This window comes from Piliocolobus tephrosceles, chromosome 11 (genome assembly GCF_002776525.5).
Source record: "Piliocolobus tephrosceles isolate RC106 chromosome 11, ASM277652v3, whole genome shotgun sequence".
Lineage (NCBI taxonomy): Eukaryota > Metazoa > Chordata > Mammalia > Primates > Cercopithecidae > Piliocolobus > Piliocolobus tephrosceles.
This window is the reverse complement of record NC_045444.1, coordinates 62,589,733-62,609,121: the sequence shown is the minus strand read 5'-3', so window position 1 is coordinate 62,609,121 and position 19,389 is coordinate 62,589,733. Positions and strand designations below refer to the sequence as shown.

At 40.0% G+C, this 19,389-nt stretch overlaps 1 pseudogene; it reads left to right on the top strand.

The window, feature by feature from the left end:
* Window positions 1–1,086: 1,086 nt before the first annotated feature.
* On the top strand, window positions 1,087–2,825 carry LOC113224975 (annotated as a pseudogene).
* Window positions 2,826–19,389: the final 16,564 nt, after the last annotated feature.

The following is a 19,389-nucleotide window of genomic DNA, read 5'->3' as shown; positions in this document are numbered from 1 at the left end:
AAAGAAAACAAGCTATCAGTAGTAAGCAGAATGAAGAAAGAATGTTTAGTCAGGGCATAACATCACTTTCTTTCCTAGTTCTTTAACTGTTAGAGAAATAATTTGAAAAAGACAAAAAAAGAAAAACTGACTCATATTTGCAAACAGAAAATACCAGAAAAGGAGATAAATGGCTGCCCAAACGGCCTCAGGACATAATTGTTTTTAAGGGAGGGCTGCAGTCCTTCATAAGCTCTTTTCAGAATCTAGACCATCACAGACACATAGGAGATTATTAGACTAGGCGCTAAATTTTGTCCATGGTTAGCAAACGACATACAAAAAACTAAACTGCTCCCTTGCAGTTGAAATCAAAGAGTGTCATGAGCAGCCTTATGTATTTCTGAATGGGAGAGAACACACATGTGTGATGGAGGCAATCCAGAGAGAGGCGCACTTCCCAGAGGCTGTTTTAAACAGTGACAGATTACAAAATCCTAATGTGATATGTTGGAACATGAAATACACACACACACACACACACACACACACACACACACACTTGCTTGTGAAAAACCCTGCTGAAATCTTTAAAAAGCCAAAGTTTAGAAGAACACGTGCTACGGATGTACCAACAGTAATTTCAAAATCACTCTGTTTGAGTCCATTCCTCACCTCTTTTATCACTTTGACACACTCTTTAGGAAATAACAGAGAAAGAGAAATATGAAGCTGAAGACAGAAAATTTAATTATAAAACAAAGCCACCCACCTTGCTTTCAGGGTCAGGAGATACAATAGCCTTCTTTTGCAGCAAGAATGAACTTAACACCCGTGTGTTAAATGATCACTTATCTATTTAAAAGAAAAGGAAATGGTTTTTTAAAAGAAAGCTATATTCTCAGTCCTTCTCACTGCAAGTCTTACCAAAAAATAAAATAACTGTACTGTGACTCTCTGGCACAAGGCACAAGGCAGAAAGCCGAGTCCTTAAGTCACTATTCCCCTGTTTCGCAAAACAAAATAAAACCAAAAGCCAACAGCAAAAGGTGTTTGGCAGGTGGGAAAGGGCCTTAAAACACCTTGTGCCCTCCTGGGTCCCTCCCAATGCCTTCAGTGTGGGCTGTGGAAGCAACACTGCTCAACACCAATGTCACCATCGGCTGTTTAAATACCACAAAAGTACACTTACAAATGAGAGGAAAGTGGGGCCAGGCGCGGTGACTGACATGGATATGTACAGCCAGCCTCACTGCCACTAGAACAGCCTTAAATGCCCACACAAGGAGAATAAAAAGAAAAGCACATTTTGCAATAGAATAAATTCTTTTTTTTTTTTTTTTTTTATTGAGACCGCGGAAAGTCACATGACCCTGCATGTAGCCTTTTAGGAAAGCAACCGAAATGGTAAAGCCAGGAGCAGGGGCTGCCTGCTTCCTCCTGCAGCCTTTCAGCCCGTCCTGTCGCGCGTCCACATTCTTCTGGGCGCATCTGTGGAGCTATTAAGTGGGATAATCCCTCTGGCCTTTGATACATTTCTGGACATGATTATTTCATTACTCGCAGTATATCAGTAGGATCATAATAAAAAGGACTTCTGACAACCTGCCAAGAGTTTTGTGGCCTTGTAAACACAAAAGTGCTCTAATAAAATTTTATTAAGTGTTAAAAAGTCATAAAAAGTGAAATAACATAAACTACAAAATTTACTGTCCTCAGCAAATGCTGAAAATATCTTCCACAGTAAAATTAAATTAGCATGTAATAGACAGAGAAGCAGTGTGGAGTGGATTTAAAAGAGGATCCAGGGAAAATGACACTGTAACCCAATCAGGGTCACGGGGATTTAATTCGGATTTTCCCCCCTAAATGTGGATAAATGTGCTGATTACAGACGAGAGCTCGGGGGTTACTGGAGTCTCACACATTGTCAATACTTCGGAAGGAATAATATATTGCAGATTGTAACTAGCACGGGGAGCCGGCGAAAGGCAGAGTGTCCACTAGAGCGCGCTGAGAGACCGGGAATCCCCGCAAGGGCGCCCGCGCCCGCGCCGCCTGCCGCCCGCACGCCGCGCCCTCGGCCCGCTCCAAATCATATTTACAGTGAATTTCTTTTTTCCGCTCTCGCCCGTGACATTTTCTCCAAATCGGAAGAAAATGAAGTATAAGTCGAGCTTTGCTGCAGGCAGCCCTCGGTCTCCACTTTCAGATTCGGGGTCCAGGAGCAGAGCGCCCTGCCCGCGGCGGTGCTAAACTCGGGGTACAGTGTGTGGCCCTCAGAGAGCGCCCTGGGACTGACCGCCCCGCCGAGGGATGCCGAGGAGCCGGCAAGGCCGGCGTCCGGCTCTGCGCGGGGCGCGGGTGCGATCCAAAGGCCACGGGCCACCGGCCTCGCCGCGGGTTCAAGTGCGTCCGGGTTTGGACGCCGCGGCTCCAGGAGTGTCTCTCTCCTGCCCATCCCCTCCCCGGAGTTCAGCGTATCCGCGGCTCCGGGGACCCCTCTTCCCGGCCCTCCCAGCCGCGCTGGGCCGCCCGCCTCGGGCCCGACCCAACGCGCCTGTCTCCGGTTCCTGGCCAAGGCGCGAGGACGCGGGCGGGCACCGGGTTCCCGCTTCTCCCAGGCCACGATCCCGGCCCACGCACGAGGCTCCCGCGCCCATCGTGGAGGCTCCGCCTGGAAAAGAAATTCGACTTCCTCTCCAAGCTGCTCCGAGGGGAATCGGAAATCGGCAGGAAATGACCAGAAAACTGCCAGCCTGCGCCTTTGCAGCTTTACTGAAGACAGGCAGCTCCCACCAAAGTCTTGCCTCTCCCTACCCCGAAAGCCCCGCTCAGGTTTGTAAAGAGGGGTGCGAGATCTGAAAAGTATTTGTCTTCTAGGGAGAGAGATGTTGGTAAGGGGCCCAGTGAAAGACGGGTCCTTTTTAGCTCATCAATGCACCACGTCTTGCTTTGCAGCTCCAAAATGATGCCAGTGCTGCTGTCCTGAGGGTCAATATTAATGCGTTAAGTGGAATGGGAAATAAATGGACAGTGGCACATTTCGTGGCATCATTTTTATAAGGGGGATGTCCAAAGTTTTAAGCTGCACTTAAGAATTAGCCACATCTTGCCAGAAAGTTAATATTTTTTAATAAACTCGTTAATAAAGCCTAGAAGAGGTAAGTTAAAGTTAGTTACCACGTAGATCCTCCAGTCACTTGTAGAAACTTGCACAGGTTACTAAGATGAGGACGACTTGTATTTTTAATTTTCTAGACTAAGTGCAAAGGCATTGAGTTTTGAGGTGGCAAGGTTAATGTTCAAGGACAAATGGAACAGCCAAGGATCTCTTGAAGAGCATTCACTTGCTATTAATACGTAAGCCTGAAATAAATAGAATTAATTTACAGTGGGAATTATATGCCCATGTTTTAGACTTTTTTGTTATATTAGCTATATGAAAAGGGATGCTCTTTAGTGATTAAAAAAAAACCACCTGTTTGTTGTCATTTGCAATTTGAAATAGCCGACAGCAGTTAAGGCTAGCTAAAATAGCTAACAAGTCGACTTCAGTGTGGTTTGACATTTACTATCAAAGCTTTGAACGCTAAGAAAAACAGAATTTTAAAAAATGCATATAAATAATAAAATTTCATTGTGACTCAATGTCCCTGCTCCTGGAGAAGGGACAGATGACACTCAGCGACTGGCTTGGAACCATTCCCCCTGCAGATGCATTTGTGGATACAGTGGGTCAGGGCTGCCTTTGAGTATGTACAGCAAGTGCTTATGAACTTACAGAAACAAATGTTTTACTATCTAGGATTTTCTCAATAGTTTACTCTAAAAGTTTTGCATGTAGAAATGTAGGATAAATATTTCTTCGAAAGGAAAAGTTTTGAAAGGAAACTTTATACTTGTATTTCTTTTCTGTGTTCACATTTCAAAGTTCATCTGTCTTTCAAAAAACATATTTTCATAAATATTAAAACACTGCAACTATTATTTTTAATTCTTTTGAGCACCATGTTTGCTGTAAGTAGTTTTTTAAGTAAGATTGATATAATCCTGTTTAAGGAGTTTAATAGAGAGAACAGGATTTCCAAGCCTGTAAATGCAGTCTATATAAAATAGTGAGATCAAAGCTTTTTGTTGAGAAACTTGAGAATGTATACATTTTAAATGAAGATAGAAACACGTTTTAAAATTATTTTTTCCACACCATTTCCCTTCCCTCCAAAAGAATTCAGAGACTATATTCCATAGTCTAAAAATGGCATAAACAGATGTAAAAATTATTACCATAATATATAGTTCTCTCAAGATGGTGGATACTTTTTAATATATTATGAAGAAAGAGTTATATTCTCAGCCCACTATAGGTTTGAGGGAATGGAAAAGACATTTCTAAACACATTTTACTCCTGAACTCTATAAGACTATTAAGCTGTGCAGGTAATTGTATTCTAAGTGGTAAAAGTATTTTTCCAACTGCTTCTTAAACTTTGAACATTTTATATGTATTTTAATTAGCACTTTTATTTTAAATGTTCCAAATATTTCGCTATATCAGCTATGTGATAAAAATTATTGGAATTTGTTCCCTACTACTTTCTGCATAAACAATTGAAAATATTTTATACTAATCTTTTTATATACATGGGATAAATTTGAACATGTGTCTTGTTGGTGTAAAAAACAATCCAAATTCATTTCTTTCTTGAAAACTTGGCATCGATCTTCATCTTGTTTTTTTATGCACACAATTTGGACATGCCAGTTTGTAGGCAAGTTTTAAGACAGTGCAAGTTTTATGTGGAAGAATGTATATTAAGGTATGAAATAGCTAATAGCCAAAATTAAATCAGGAGGTGTGGCATTCACTCCTTTGGATGATGATTTTAAAGGTAGTTTTGCACTCAGGAAGGATTTTCTTATGCTCTGTATTTATGAATATCTAAATTATCCTGCCTTGCAACTTCAAAACTCAATAACCAAATACCAAATTTATGTATTTTCAATGTGACTAAGGCTAGGAATATGAGAAGCAGATTGGTTTTATGAAAGAAAGCAAGCATTTACAATTATATTTTAAAATATAATCCTAATTTCAGTTTCTGACAGAAATCTTGTGGTCAGCTCATCAGTTTTTTAGATCAGTTTCTAAATAGCATGTAAAAACTACCTTTTCCACATCAGAAGTTCATATTTAGGTTTCCTCAACTACAAAATCACTTTAAAAGAGAGTGTTTTATGTGAAGGACCATTTCATGTGTTGGTTCCATCGATTACATATGAATGTATAAAACTCTTGTTTAAAGACCAGTAAAAGTGAGGAAATTCCAAGTCAGGCTAGCTAATTCCATTCATAATTCATCCCGAGTACCTGACTGAGGAAACTTGCAAACAGTTTATAGCTATACATACAAAATAAGTTGACTTGCTTTGTAAGCTGGAAGCAGAGTTAAGTTTGATCTCCCTGCTTGGAAAGTCTTAAATTAATAAAATTATGGAATATGGTTAAGCTTTTCAGTTTCCCAGGAATTTTCCCCATATCAGTGCTTTTTGGATTTTTGCATTTTGGAAATGTAAGCATGGAAAGGCAACTTTTTTGTGCTGAGATGAAGTTAACTTTCACCCATCCATTTCCTTCCCACTTACACATTTGTTCAGAAATTCTTCGAGTGCTGGGGGACAGAGGCCCTGCCTTGAGAAAATAGCATATGCCATTTCTCTGCTCCCTTCGGCCATCCCCACCCACAGCCCTCCCTTTATTCCAAGCCAGTTGGACAAGTATTTAGCATTGACACATGTTTCAAACTGCTACATCCACAGCCCTAGGTAGTTTTGGGGATTGGCAGGAAATCCATCTAGACTTTGCCTTCTGAGCTGGGAAAAGCTACTGGAAAGTCCTATGCCTTGATACTGGGGCACTTCTAAGCTGTCTTTCCAATTTTAAGCAATCCATCAGTTGTTTTCTAAGACTGCACTGTATACTGATGCCTTCTCTTAGTTTTGATGTTCAGAAGATTTTTTAAACATGTTCGTAGATTTCTTAAACATTCTGAGTAATTGTAATTTTAAACTAGACTAATTTTAAGGTTGGAAACTGTCCCAGAGAGAGTACTTACGTAGTAACTTCAATCTGATGTGAACTCGAATGACTTCTAAAAAATAAGATGTTGAAAATGTGGGTTTCCGGTGAAAAAGGCTGCCATCTACTTAGAGTAGGATCCTTAGGACCAGTTAATATCCAGCAGACACGCTTCAGTAAACTGGAACAAGCCTGATGTGGAATTACTGACTCCCTGTTTTCCTGAATGTAGGTCATTTTGTGTCCTTACAATTTAACGTTTGAAGGGATTTCCTGTCTTTGAAGTACAACAGTTTGTCACCTGCTTGGCTAGCTGCCTTAACAGTTGGGGCTCCTTTCCTACTTTGAAAGACTTAGTGACTCCATGTTCCCTAACAAGAGTTTCCCAGCTCACTGAATGCATGCTGCCTGCTTGGAACAGGGGACTCTCCTCTACAAGTTAGTGCCTGCAGATCCCCTGTTCCAAGCTTCATTTCTCTAGGTCAAAGAGCCTAAAAGAAAACATCACACAATGGGGCCTATCATGGGGAGGGGGGAGGGGGGAGGGATTGCATTGGGGAGTTATACCTGATATAAATGATGAATTGATGGGTGCTGATGAGTTGATGGGTACAGCACACCAACATGGCACATATATACATATGTACAAACCTGCACGTTATGCACATGTACCCTAGAACTTAAAGTATAATAAAAAAAAAAAAAAGAAAAGCCCGGAGCCATACACTCCTCTGGTTGAAGCCATAAAGAAGTAAGCTTTCATAATGTAGAGCCATATATCAAAATTCATAGATTTTTAGAACCAGAGTAACTAGTGCTCAGGCATTAGAGTCTCGGGCTAGAGCAAAACACAGCAACTGGTGCCAAATGTACGCTAGTGGCTGAAACCCATTTAAGTAATAAACAAACAAATGTCCTTTTAAGAATGTGGTGTTATTTTTACTTAAGAATGCATATGACTTTATCACCCCTTATAATATATGATATTGATCCTGAAGTTCAATATTTCAAGTGAAAATTTGCCTGTTCAAAAAGAAAATATTCACAAATGAGCAATGTGTTAGAAGACAACTGAATTGCTTCTAGAAATGGTGGGTATGCTAATATTTACCAAATGATACAACATGTGCATGCCAAAGCTCTTTGTAAACTATAACACACCTCCAAATGAAAGCTGTTTGCATATATTTCAATCAACTTGTCTGCCTTTACCACATCCACCAACTAATCCTTATACTCCCACTGCAAAGACTCTCCTCTCTTTGGAGAAGAACACCAATTGTTTGAAAGCCTGGACTTTCCAACAATCTTAAGGCATCTTCATAGTATCCCTCCTTAAGAGTGCTTTCATCTTAATATTAAGTAAACATTTAGAAGTTTATGAACTTTGGGGACTTTCTTTTCAGATAACTGAACATGTGTATATAAAATTACAATATTCGCATAAGTGAGGGGAAGAAAATAAAAATAGGTTTCAATACAGTTATGGCTTAAGATCTTGATGAAATCGAGAGGAAAGTAGAAATCAAGTGCATCAAATGAAGAAGAGTCAGACTGAATTCTGTTTGTAATTTTTTCATATGAACTGACATGCAGTTTTTCTGACTATATGTTTTATTTTATAAATATTAATCACTTTGATTCATTTAATTTCTCTGGAAGAAACTGTAGCTTTTGTAACAGAGTCTGCTCTACTGGGTTGTGTATGGGCACCTACCAGTTTGCTTTCTAGTCAGTATCATGTGAATTGTCTACAGAAAATGCCCTTAGCGAACACCTTCAGAAAGCACCTATTCCAAGAGCACACCTCTTGTGTTTCTCACGAAGCAAGTGGTACTATGTCTAGCCAAGGAGGCAGACTCAAATTCATGCATTTATCTCAGGTTTTTTGGTGACCTTCTTCCTAGGTCCTGCTCTTGGCAACTGTAAGCCAAGTGTATATAAGTATCAGAATGGATTCTCTAGGTACCAAGTGAAAATTCTATCTCTAGTCACATGCTCCTGCACCCTTCATGTGGGAAAAATGTTCCAGTCTTTCCTTGATTACATCACAGATGATACGAGAACAGGACACAGGGGATAGGGAACTGCTGAACAGCTGGATATCTCTGGAAACTTGGAGCACTTAAAAACACTTTGAGGCCATGCAGCTGCTCTTTTTTTTAATTGTCTTCAGTGAAACTCCAAAACCCCAATAATATCTACCTTAAAAGCATCAGGAGTATTTTAATTGGGCAATAACCATCCATATTTTCCTTCTGATAAATTAAAAGGGATTAAGAATGAAATTTTATGATGATTATAAAGTATATTACTGACCCAAGGGACAAGAACAATTATGAAAAATATGTCCTACATATTTGGCATGAATATGAATTTAGACTTTAAACCATTCAACTTAAATGCTCAAGCATCTTATTAAAGCTTATAAAATAATATTCACATAATGATAACAGAGTAACTTATAATCATGATTGATATTATAGCATCAATATTGCAGCAGGCTTTGTGCCAAATACTGAAATTGACTTGGTCTTTGCCTGTTGGACTTAGAATAAAAATAAATACATTATTAAAAAGATGAAGCATGGTAAAAGATTTTGTGCATTTGAGATTTTTTTTTTCTTTCTCTGATTAAAATTACTAACCATGAAAAGGAAAAGTGATTTTTGAAAAACCTGGAAAACCTAGTGAGTTGGAATTGTACTACTAAATGTTGGAAGAAGATCTAATCAAAATTAAACTTTAATAGCCAGCAGCCGTTTGAGGACAAGTTCACCTTACATGAATCCAGGTCATCATTTGAGGGTAACCCATCAAGCTTAGCCTAGCAGTGGCCAGGCCCTAAAATAGGAGTCGTCTTGGAGAGCAAGAGCATTTCTGTATTTGAGTTAATGCTACCCACCAGCAATCAAGATCAATTAACTCTTGTAGTAAACTTTTTTAATGAATTGGAGATGACTACAGAAACTGCCAAAGACAATGTGGGCAAAAATGGATGGGCTAAGTGAAGGGGCTGCCTGTATCAGCGTTTACTTAGGCCCGGCCCCACAAAGCCCTAGCAGTTGCCATTCAGACACTTGCATGTTAACAACATTAAGACCTTTAGAGTGTATATTTAACTGTATTTTCTTCCACATAGGTATTGGCACTTTTAAGCATGACCTACTTTTGTGTGTCATGCTAAAAAGTATATATAACTAATAGAACACACACATTTAACTTATTATGGGCCTGGGTTTCCTGGGTTTCAGCTTCAGTGTATGTCCCCTGGCAGGTTTCTTAACTGGTCTGAGCCTAAGTTTCCTCATTAATAAAACAAAGGCAGTAAGTGGTGCCTTTTTGCAATATTAAAATTAGTATTAAATGGAATAATGTTCACAAAATATCTGGAACAGTTTGCTGTCAGTAAATATCTGTTACTACAGTTGCAAGGGAAAACAAGATTGAATCTTTGTTCTCAGTTTCTATAATATAAAATTTTAGAGATTGTTTAAAGAGAGAGAGCATCTAAACGAACAGTTTCAATAGCATCTTGTTCATATTCAGAAATACAGCCCTGAACTCAAACTTGAAACTTCAGTATTAGCCAACCTCCCCTCCTCCCATCACCACCTGAAAGAAAATATCTTTGTGTAGCACAAAAGAACTTAATTCTAATTCCTTTTTTTTTTTTTTTCTTTTAAGACAGGGTCTCACTGTGCCATCACCCAGGCTGGAGTGTGGTGGCACCATCATGGTTCACTGCAGCCTTGAACTCCTGAGCTCAAGTGATCCTCCCACCTCAACCTCCCGAGTAGCTGGAACTGCAGGTGTGAGCCACCATGCCTGGCTGATTTATCTTTTTAAATTTTTTTATAAAGACTGGGTCTCAACTATATTGCCCAGGCTGGAAAAGAACTTCTTTCCCTCCACGTGATACCTTTTCCAGACAAGTCAGCTTAAAAACTGACCCAAGGGCCCTGAAGTACACAATTTCCTTGGAGAAAGAAAGAAATAAGGGAAAAGGACTTGCTGACTTGCTAATTCATTTTGGGGCCTGTGGGTAACATCAGAATGGCAAAGCACTTGGGGCTTTTTTCTATTTTGTATTTTTTTAATCTTCTGAGAAGTGACTTTCATATGCCAAGATTCATTCCATGATTAGTTTTTGTGACCAAGTTACGAACTCTTTTGAATATGGGGACCTAGAATAGAAATGCTAACCTACGTGTGAGAACTTTGTGATTGGCATCCCCATCATGCTGTAACTGAAACAAAATAAACTTAGGGTTATTGCTGCATAGTGTGACTTTAATGCGTAAGCATATTGTAACATCTGACAAACTGCTTGATCTAGATCAGCAATGTGTAACCCATTCATTGTTGTCACTCTCAACAAGGTCTTATAGTCAAATATCATCACTCTCACTAAAGAGATAGTTTACTGAAATATACTGAGATTTTGAAACTGGAGTCAAGAGGCAGCACACTGTTTTATGTTGATCATTTAATGGTCCTTGACAGCCAATAAAAAGACACTGTAAGAATACATGAATGCCGTAATTAATAGGTCTATTGATAATATTTTCAACACCAGGTAGGGAGGGAGAGAGGGAGGAGGAGGGAATGAGGAAAGGGAGGAAGTGAGGAAGGGAGGGAGGGGGGGAGGGGGGGAGGGGGGGGAGGGAAGGAAGGAGGGGAGGGGGGAGGGGGGAGGGGGGGGGGGAGGGAGTGGTCTGACATCTTACTCCAGAAATAGAGCTGTTTTTATATATTTTACTCCATTATTTTGGATCTCAATACTGACCATACTGAGGTTTTTAGTCATTTACACAGTTGGCCAAATTTCACTGAAGTTTGTTTTTCAGATTCTACTAGGTGTTTTCATGTGGCAGTTGCCTAATTTTTTACTATATTTAAGATTTGTCCTTACCTTTTGGATATTCTGCCTTTGTTCTTCACAAATGCTCAACTGTCTTAGAGGGTCTTCTGATTTTTTTTGGCATGGGGTCACTCAACTAAATTATAGCTACATATAACTCTAAAGCCTAGTTCTCCTGGCTTTTCCTGCTGAACTACTTATGTCCAGATGTTCTCATTTATAAAGTGCGAGTCTTTGAAGAGTCATTCTAAGATTGCAAACTGCCAGGTTATATTCAGTACTCTGGACCTAAATTATTTGGTACATTTGGAAGAACCTGGTAGGTAGGGAGGAGGTGGGTGGGGTGTGGAGTCTTTGTTAGTAAGGAAAGAACATTCTGCTTGAGGTACTAAGGTATCAGATTATTCAGTAAGGTAGATAGACCATTAAGACTAAATTGTGTGGTGTGCACCTTAGTGCTTTGGGAGATCAAAGGAAAGAAATACCAATGAGGACAGAAAGAGTTCTCCAGAGGAAATAGACTGCAACTGTATTTGTGAAGGTGAGTGGCTGTGGATGGATGAAAAGAACGTTTTCGGTAAGGGGACGTGGTGGGTGAAATGCTGAGGCAGGGATGGGCTCAGTGTTCCCAGAGCTATAAGCACCCCAGGAAAATTTCACTTGTACTCTATGTGCTTACTATTTTTGTCTGTCCAGACAAAATCTGTTCTCCTAGGGACAGATTTGACAGTCTGCACACATTGAAATCTCTTTCATTTTAACTTTTCTTCTTGCTTCTCTCAAATCTGGCTAAAATACTATTCTGGTCATGTCATTTTCCTGCTTCAGACGCCTCTATGGCTCCCTGTTGCTCAGTCTCCTGAAGATTTCATACCAGACCTTTGCACCTACCCCCCACCCCCTGCCACCTTGAGCTTTATTTAACATCTGGACCCTTCTCACTTCTTGCGTCGCAGCTCCAGCCATCTGGAACTGGCACCCGCCACATTCTCTCTTGCCTCTGGCCCCTCACATAAAGCTCAGGTGTTGGTTTAAACATCACTTCCGCAGGAAGACTGGACTAAGCTCCACTGCTATTCCCTCTCACCCCTGCAGTGAGCCTTTTTTTTTTTGTATAGACGTTGCCATTTTCAAGTTCAAACTCATGATCTTGGAGACACTTAGTTAGATTTTCTCACAAATTATTTGCACATTTTTAATAGACTATTTTTTAGGTAATTTTACATTCACAGCAAGGTTGAGGGGAAGGTACAGAGATCTCACATATGCCCCTGCCACTCCCCCTGTTATCAACATCCCCCACTACCAACATCCCCTACCAGAGTGGTACATTTAAAACAATTCATGAACCTGCATGAACATATCATTATCACTCAAAATCCATAGTTTACATCAGGATTCATTCATAGTCTATGGGTTTGGACAAATGTATAATGACATATATCTACCATTATTGTATCATAAAGAGTAGTTCCACTGCTTAGAAAAAAACATCCTCTATGCTCCATCTATTTATCACTCACTCTCCCTAAGCACTGGAAACCACTGGTCTTTTTACTGTCTTCATGATTTTGGCTTTTCCAGAGTGTCATATAGTTGGAATTATTATAGTATATAGCCTTTTTAGATTGGCTTCTTTCACTTAGTAAAATGCATTTAACTTTCTTCCACATCTTTTCATGGCTTGATAGCTATTTATTTTTAGTACTGAGTAAATATTTCATTGTCTGGATGGATGTACTCAAGCTTATTTATCCACTCACATGCTGAAACTTGGTTGCTTCCAAATTTGGGAAATTGTGGATAAAGCTGCCATAAACATTTGTGTGTAGGTTTATGTGTGGACACATTTTATTTTAATTACTTAAATATCTGCCGTCCTCATGAGACATAAACTCCTTGCAATGAGAAACCATATTTGACTTGATCAGTTGTGTCCAGCAGAGAACCTGGCCCCTGTTCATTCATTCATTCATTCATTCATTCATTCATTCATTCAAAAATTTCTATTAAATACTCATCATGTGTCCTAATGCAACAGAGAGCCAAACAAACAAAAATTCTGTCCTCAATTCTGCTTGGGGAGATCAACACTAAAATGGGCCAAAACTAAAAAATAGAGTATGTGTATATTTATAGAGTAGCAATAAGTACGTGGGAGAAATAGCAAGAAAGGAGAACAGAAAGTGCCCAGTTCAAGGAGAACTTTAGACAGAGCGGCCAGGGGAGGCCTCACTAAGAGGATGACCTTTGAACAAAGACCTGGAAGAAGCAAGGACGAGTCATGCAGATAGCTGGAGAGGAGCCATCAGACTGAAGAAACAGCAAGTGCAAAGCCCCTGCCCTGCAGTGTGCCCTGGCACGTTAAGCGGGTCACTTGGGCTGGAGCAGAAAGAGCAAGAAGAGGGGAGGTAGGAATTGAAGTCAGAATCGGGGGCAGGCTCCATCCTGGCCTCACTGTTCACCTTCCAGCAGATGTCGCTCAGCAGGCCGGAATATGAGTCTGGCCCCTCCACTGTCCACTGCAAATGCCTCTAAGCAGACTATTACTTAGTTGCATTACACCCTTTCTCACCAAAATCTGTCTATGCACAAAAAACAAGAGAAGATTGGCAAGGCTTTTGTTTTGTTTGTTTTTGGATTGACTCAGGATTTTAAAAACTAGACTGATAAAGGTGACAGCACTCAGTTGGAGTGAGCATCCCCCAAAGTTCTACAATGTGTCTAAGGACTTTGATTGTACATTAATCTTCTTTAATAGTCATTCCAAATATCGTGAGATGCATTGTTACAGGAAGACCCTTGCCATCCCAAAAACTACCCTACTTCTCTCTAAGGAGAATGGCCCAGTCCTCTCCAGAGTCCCACACAGGGTAGGTGATAGCATTGCTTTCATGTAAATAAGGTAATGCAATTTTTTAAAATCTTCAGTTTATACTTTTTTGTTTTATTTTGAATGATCAACCATCATGGCCCCCCTTTTTTTGTCTCCCAACTTGGAATGTATGAATGCTTTTGGTCTCCCTGGGAGTGGGTGGAGGTGTGGAGGCAACGAGGGCTTACCTGTACACTGACTTGAGACCAGTTGAATAAAAGTACACACCTTAAAAAAAGAAAAAAAGAATCAGGGGAAAGGACAGTGATCATCACTTAACCAAGTGGTTGGAGAAAGATTGTTGTTTGCTGCTATGTAATATGTGCGCTTCAGACTGGAAGATCCAAATAAATGGACAGACTAGGCTGTGTCCTTTTCTGCTTTAAAGACTGTTTTAAATGACAGTTTTAATGATTTAAAACAATAACAGTAGCTCAACATGGAACAAAGCTCAGCTATCAAAAGTTCAGTAAGTAAAAGGATATCAATACAATCAAGTCCTACCCAGGGATCTTATGCAAGATGCAGATCATACGCACATCTTCTATTATTATTATACTTTAAGTTATAGGATACATGTGCAGAATGTGCAGGTTTGTTAAATAGGTGTACACATGCCATGATGGTTTGCTGCACCCATCAACCCATCATCTACATCAGGTATTTCTCCTAATGCTATCCCTCCCCTAGCTCTCCACCCCCTAACAGGCCCCAGTGTGTGATGTTCCCTTCTCTGTGTCCATGTGTTCTCATTGTTCAACTCCCACTTATGAGTGAGAACATGCGGTGTTTGGTTTTCTGTTCTTGTGTTAATTTGCTGAGAATGATGGTTTCCAGCTTTATCCATGTCCCTGCAAAGGACATGAACTCATTCTTTTTTATGACTGCATAGTATTCCATGATGTATATGTGCCACATTTTCTTTATCTAGTCTATCATTGATGGGCATTTGGATTGGTTCCAAGTCTTTGCTGTTGTGAACAGTGCTGCAGTAAACATACACATGCATGTGTCTTCATAGTAGAATGATTTATAACCTTTGGGTATATACCCAGTAATGGGATTGTTGGGTCAAATGGTATTTCTGGATCTAGATCCTTGAGGAATTGCCACACTGTCTTCCACAATGGTTGAACTAATTTACACTCCCACCAACAGTGTAAAAGTGTTCCTATTTCTCCACATCCTCTCCATCATCTGTTGTATCCTGACTTTTTAATGATCGCCATTCTAACTGGCATGAGATGATATCTCATTGTGGTTTGGATTTTCATTTCTCTAATGACCAGTGATGATGAGCTTTTTTTCATATGTTTGTTGGCCGCATAAATGTCTTCTTTTGAGAAGTGTCTGTTCATATCCTTTGCCCACTTTTTGATGGGGTTGTTTGTTTTCTTCTTGTAAATTTGTTTAAGTTTTTTGTATATTCTGGATATTAACGCTTTGTCAGATGGATAGATTGCAAAAATTTTCTCCCATTTTGTAGGTTGCCTGTTCATTCTGACGATAGTTTCTTTCACTGTGCAGAAGCTCTTTAGTTTAATTAGATCCCATTTGTCAATTTTGGCTTTTGTTCCCATTGCTTTTGGTGTTTTAGTCATGAAGTCTTTGCCCATGCCTATGTCCTGAATGGTATTGCCTAGGTTTTCTTCTAGGGTTTTTATGGTTTTAGGTCTTACATTTAAGTCTTTAATCCATCTTGAGTTAATTTTTCTATAAGGTGTAGGAAGAGGTCCAGTTTCAGTTTGCTGCATATGGCTAGCCAGTTTTCACACAATAAAATGTGATAAAGGGGATATCACCACTGATCCCACAGAAATACAAAGCACCATCAGCGAATACTATAAACACCTCTATGCGAATAAACTAGAAAATCTAAAAGAAATGGATAAATTCCTGGGCACATACACCCCTCCCAAGACTAAACCAGGAAGAAGCCAAATCCCTGAATAGACCAATAACAAGTTCTGAAATTGAGGCAGTAATTAATAGCCTGCCAACCAAAAAAGCCCAGGACCAGATGAATTCACAGCTGAATTCTACCAGAGATACAAAGAGGAGCTGGTACCATTCCTTCTGAAACTATTCCAAACAATAGAAAAGGAGAGATTCCTCCCTAACTCATTTTATGAGGCCAGCATCATCCTGATACCAAAACCTGGCAGAGACAGAACAAAGAAAAAAAAAAAAAGAAAGAAAATTTCAGGCCAATAACCCTGATGAACATCAATGCAAAAATCCTCAATAAAATACTGGCAAACTGAATACAGCAGCACATCAAAAAGCTTATCCACCATGATTAAGTCAACTTCATCCCTAGGAAGCAAGGTTGGTTCAACATAGGCAAATCAGTTAACATACTCCATCACATAAACAGAACCAATGACCAAAACCACATGATTATCTCAATAGATGCAGGAAAGGCCTTCCATAAAATTCAACACCCCTTCATGCTAAAAACTCTCAATAAACTAGGTATTGATGGAATGTTTCTCAAAATAATAAGAGCTATTTATGACAAACCCATAGCCAATAGCATACTAAATGGGCAAAAGCTGGAAGCATTCCCTTTGAAAACCGGCACAAGACAAGGATGCCCTTTCTCACCACTCCTATTCAACATAGTACTAGAAGTTCTGGCCAGGGCAGTCAGGCAAGAGAAAGAAATAAAGGGTATTCAAATAGGAAGAGAGGAAGTCAAATTGTCTCTGTTTGCAGAGGACATGATTGTGTATTTAGAAAACCCCATCGTCTCAGCCCAAAATCTCCTTAAGTTGATAAGCAATTTCAGCAAAGTCTCAAGATACAAAATCAATGTGCAAAAATCACAAGCATTCCTATACACCAATGACAAACAGCCAAATCATGAGTGAACTCTCATTCACAATTGCTACAAAGAGAATAAAATACCTAGGAATCCAACTTACAAGGGATGTGAAGGACCTCTTCAAGGAGAACTACAAACCACTGCTCAAGGAAATAAGAGAGGACACAAAGAAATGGAAAAACATTCCATACTTATGGATAGGAAGAATCAATATCATGAAAACGGCCATACTGCCCAAAGTAATTTATAGATTCAATGCTATCCCCATTAATCTACCATTGACTTTCTTCACAGAATTAGGAAAAACTACTTTAAATTTCATATGGAACCAAAAGAGAGCCCATATAGCCAAGACAATCCTAAGCAAAAAGAACAAAGCTGGAGGCATCACACTACCTGACTTCAGATTATACTGCAAGGCTACAGCAACCAAAACAGCATGGAACTGGTACCAAAACAGATATATAGACCTATGGAACAGAACAGAGGCCTCAGAAATAATGCCACACATCTGCAACTATCTAATCCTTGACAAATCTGACAAAAACAAGCAATGGGGAAAGGATTCCCTGTTTAACATATGCACATCTTATGCAAAATGCAGATGTTATGCACATCTTATGGAAAATGCTTATGCACATTACCATAGTAAGCAAGAGATTCATGCACGAAAGTGAAAGAACAAGAAAGGAGGTAACTTCAGCTACCAAAGAAATTTTAGAATCCACCTTCACCCTAAATGATTATCCAGTTATGATGACATAGAAAATTGTGGTTTTCTTATTGTTGTTTTCATCTAGTCATTCAGAGGCCTTATTCTTGTCCACTACTAGTATAACTAGCAATTAAAGTAACGATTTCTTTTTATTTTATTTTATTTTTTTGAGAGAGTCTCACTCTGTGGCCCAGGCTGGAGTACAGTGGTGCCATCTTGGCTCACTGCAACCTCTGCTTCCCGGATTCAAGTGATTCCTATCTCAGCCTCCCAAGTAGCTGGGATTATGGGCATGTGCCACCACGCACAGCTAATTTTTGTATTCTTAGTAGAAACAGGATTTCACCACGTTGGCCAGGCTGGTCTCAAACTCCTGACCTCAAGTGATCTGCCCACCTTGGCCTTCGGAAGTGCTGGGATTACAGGTGTGAGCCACCACGCCCAGCCTAAAGTAACTGTTCCATCAGGTGATACTTAGCACCATACAAAATTCTTCCATCCACAAGGAAAGTATTAGATGCACCAGAAAGAGGATGCATGCAGAAAGAATTTCTTTCTTGAAATACCTCTTCATAGCTACAGACTCCAGAGTTCATAACTTGTGTGAGTACCACAAAGCCCTCTGTACAGGACATCTGCTGAGGCTGTGTGGAATGTCACTCAGCACGGCTGACGGGCTCCCCCCACCACCCTTGCTTCATCAGCACACATCACACACACCAGCTTTCCTTCTCTCAACACTTGGCTCCCAGCCCTTCACAGAACCCATGAACGGAGCCTTCTAAGGAAAAAGATATACAAGAATTTATGGCTAGACAAATACCACATCTATTTCCAAAACCAGTGAACTTATCATGAGAACAGCTTTCCAGTGTAGGGCTTAGTTTGAATTCCATCGTAACAAAGAAAAACAAATCTTCATTATGTTTGTCCAGAATCTAAGCCATATCAAAATTCTCTGATTATCATAGCATATCACATGGCATAGAGAGCATATATGCACTAGAGAAATAAATGTTAACATACAAAACACAAGAGGGCAATGTGAAAAGATAGTATCTGTGAGGGAGGTGTTGATGCCTCTGTTATTAACTGCAGCCCAAAGCATTGTTCGTGAGGCACTGACTGCCTCTCAACACAGTGTTATCTCCTTGGCATGTGCTTGAAGTTTTGGGTCTTCCTGGCTTTCCTCTAATCTCCATCTTCTGTTGTTGTTAGTGAGCCTCAGTTTGGACTGAAATCCTGTGTCACTTAGAGCTACATGATCAAAGCCCTGTGTAGGCATTTGGGTCAGTGCCAGCAAAGTTCAGGTTGTACTTCAAACGAGTCCTCAGAGTGCCTCACAGCCAAGGGCAAGGGTTCACTGGGTTTGATCTTGAGCTGCCCACATTTAGGGAGTCTTCAGCCCCTTCAGTTGATAAGCCCTACTTGGCAGAGCTCTGCATTAATTAACGTGGCCCTTGGGTCGATTCGATTTCCTATGTGTCAGCACCTGACTGGATGTAACCTTATCTTTGCACGTCATACTCATGATGGATCTGAAACAGTACAGGTGAAGTTTGTCTTTGACCTCACAGCTGGATTACATCCCAGTTTCACAACCACCGAAGAAAAGTCCGAAATCTCACCTCATCATTGACATTTTATGGAGCAGCCACAATGGGTGAGATGCTAATATGATTGGACACGGCGATTCCAGTAAAATGATGATTACTTAAAAGTGTATTTCTCTACTAAGTTAAGTGTTAGAGGCAATAGAAATAAATAAGTGATAGATGGTTCTTGGGGGTGACATGGAGGCATCTCTCTGAAGCTTGGAAGTTAGGGCAAGTAGTTGTTCTCTAAGCAATAAGTTACTTAAATACATGCATAATGGAAGGAGACAGAATGTTTCTTTACCTTTTGCAAAATGTGATTTCAGAAGAGACAGTACAGCCCAGTGTCCTAAGGAGCATGAGTCCTATAGTGCTTCTCAAATCTGTTTGGGACAATCTTCCATAGTCACAATGCCGATTTCACTTTGTTTATATTTGCACTTCTTAAACGTGTT